The sequence below is a fragment of the Chiloscyllium punctatum genome, chromosome 36 (assembly GCF_047496795.1).
Source record: "Chiloscyllium punctatum isolate Juve2018m chromosome 36, sChiPun1.3, whole genome shotgun sequence".
Taxonomy (NCBI): domain Eukaryota; kingdom Metazoa; phylum Chordata; class Chondrichthyes; order Orectolobiformes; family Hemiscylliidae; genus Chiloscyllium; species Chiloscyllium punctatum.
In genome coordinates, this window is record NC_092774.1 from 72,991,722 (window position 1) to 72,994,780 (window position 3,059).

The 3,059-nt window shown below is 49.3% G+C and overlaps 1 non-coding gene across 1 annotated transcript; it reads right to left on the reverse strand.

The window, feature by feature from the left end:
* Window positions 1-2,610: 2,610 nt before the first annotated feature.
* Window positions 2,611-2,682, reverse strand: trnae-uuc (transfer RNA glutamic acid (anticodon UUC)). Its single transcript has one exon. It is a non-coding gene; the product is annotated as a tRNA-Glu (tRNA).
* Window positions 2,683-3,059: the final 377 nt, after the last annotated feature.

Sequence of the window (3,059 nt, forward strand, 5' to 3'; positions counted from 1 at the left end):
ACTTCGGGTTGCAATATGTAGTGGCTCAGTGGTTACCACTGCAGCCTCACCGTGCCGGGGACCCAAGTTTGATCAAAGACTTGGGTGACCCTCTGTGAGGCGTTTGCACATTTTCCCAGTGTCTATGCTGGTTTTCTCTGGGAGATCCTGTCCAAAGATGTTCAGGTCATGTGGATTGGCCATGCATAATTGCCCATAGAGTTAGGTGCATTAGTCAGAGGGAAATGGGTCTGGGCGCGTTACTCTTTGAAGGGTCGGTGTGGACTTGTTTGGACAAATGGCCTGTTTCCACACTGTAGCTAATGTCATCTGCAATTTTTTTGACTCTAACGAATGGGAGAGTAGACACGATAGGCCGAATTGCCTAACTTCTGCTCTGATGATCTTGCGGTCTTAGGTTTCTCTGGATCATTTCATTGCCAATTTGAAGTCGCGGTCTTAATGAGCAGCAGTGTCCACTCAAAGCAAAGCTCATAGGATCGTAGAACTCCTACAGTGTGGAAACAGGTCCTTCAGCCCAACACATCTGCACTGATCCTCCGAAGAGTAACCCAGTCATATCCATTTTCCTACCCTCCACAAATTGCACACAGACCCCCAAGGGTGGAACTGATCCTGAGTTCCGGGTGCCATGAGGCAACAGTGCTAAGCACTGAGTCACCGTGACGCCCCTGAGCCACTGTGAGGTTGTGGTTGTGGGGAGTGGAGGATGCAATTGCAGTCCAGCAGACAACAAAAACAGCTCACGTGCTCTCCCACAGCACCCACTGTCAGAAGTGACAGGAGGTTCAGTCCATGGGGAGACCCAAGGCAGAACACCAGTGGGATCTGATTGCTGGGAGCGTTGGTGCTCCCGCTGGTGCTTCCCCAGGTGCTTCCGCAAGTTGCAGGGAAACATGAACCACTTCCCACACTCGTGCCAGCTGAAGGGCGTCTCTCCGCTGTGGACACACTGGTGCTTCAGCAGGATGGAGGAGCGGGGAAAGCCCTTCACGCACTCGGGCTGGAAAACGGCTTCTCCCCGGTGTGGACGGATTGGTGGAACAGCAAGGCTGAGGAATTGCTGAAGGCCTTCTTGCACGAAGGGCAACTGATCGACCTCTCCCCCATGTGGATCCACCAGTGGGCCAGTAGGTCAGAGGAAAGAGCAAAGCCCTTCCTGTACTCAGGGCAGAAGAACGACCTCTCCTCAGTGGGGACCCACTGGTGGTTCAGCAGGTGGGAAGAACTGCTGAAGGCCAGCTCGCACTCAGGGCAAGAGAACAGCCGTCCCCGGTGTGGACCAACTGATGCATCAGCAGGGCAGAGGAATCACGAAAGGCCTTCCCGCACTCAGGGCAGCAGAAGGTCCTCTCCCCTCTGTGGACCCACTGGTGCTTCAGAACCCTTTCAAATTTCACAATATCCTTCTGATTGGAGGGAGACCAGAATTGCACACAATATTCCAAAAGTGGTCCAACTAATGTCCTGTACAGCCACAACATAACTTCCCAACTCCAACACTCAGTCAGAGGATTGGGAAAGTTTTCAAAAGCCACAAAATAAAACAGGAAAGAATGGAAGGACAAACGGAAGTTTTGAAATTCAGCTTGGAAACATCAATGAGAAATCGGCGGACTGGGTTTATTGGGAACCTGTTCTCCTTAAATATACGATATACCATATGTGTTGTTTTTCTGTCGACGCTAGTTTGAAGTTCCCCATTGACTGTTCGTTCTACTGTGACATCGAGGAATGCCACTTTGTTGGTGTTCTCCTACTCTTCAAACCAGGAGCCCCCCTCAGGCCATAGTCTCACTACTTGGAACACCAATATACAGACTAGTCAAAGGCCTCCACTGAAGACTAAAACACCAAGTCGAAGATTCACGCCATCCAGTTACTCCATCCAAGAATACCTGACTACCAAAGACACCAAGATAGAAGATGATTGAATAATGTAGTCCTTTGACATAACAGACCTGTTCACATCCATTAACATCAACGTGGCCAAAGAAAACTGAACACACTCCTAGAAGAACTAAAAACACAAACACAGCACCAACTTCATCAGCAAAGATAACACTGTCAAGCTCGTGGAACTGTGCCTTACCACCCACTTCATATTCAGTAGCAAGCCCGACAAACAAATCAACGAAATACCCATGAAACCACCAGTATCAGGATTCCTAGCAGAAGCAATGCTGCAGAGACTCGAACAAACAGCCCTTCCGACGATCCAACCCAAACTTTAGGTCCGCTACAGTGATGACACTTTTTTCATCACAAAATGAAACAAATTAGAAGAATCATACAACACCATCAATAATATTCTTTCTGGCATAAAATTCACAAAAGAGGAGAACAACAACAAAGTGCCATTTCTAGATGTCACAGTACAGCGAACAGTCAATGGTAAATTCAGAACACCGTCTACAGGAAAATAACGCACGCGAACCAAGAACTTAACTACAGAAACAATTAACCTGACAGATACAAACCAACCTGCATCAGGACACTATTTTAAAGAGCCACGACACGCTGTCGCACCTCGGAACTCTGAAGATCAATAAACAACTGGACAGCGCATTAAAGAAGAACATGTTGCCTATAATGGCTCCTGACAATTGCTTCCCTGACCGGGAATCGAACCCGGGTCGCAGCGGTGAAAGCGCCGAATGCTAACCACTAGACCACCAGGGAGCAATGGATGCCAGCTGGTAGCTCTGCTGAAAATTCCTTCGATTCCTGGAACTCTAAACCAGGGCGCAGACTTTCACCTGTGCATCCACCAATGTAATTTTTTGCATCCATTGCTCCCGATGCGATCTCTACAACATTGGGAAGATTGGAGAGTCGAGTCACATCACCGGGACACCCGCACTAATCAACCCCATCGCCCTGTTCCCCAACATTTCAACACCCCTCCCACTCTACCGAGGACATGCAGGTGCTGGGCCTCCTTCAGCGCTGCTTCCTCCCCACCCGACGCCTGGAGGAAGAACACCTCATCTTCCGCCTCCGAACAGTTCAACCCCAGGGCATCAATGTGGACTTCACCAGTTTCCTCATTTCCCCTC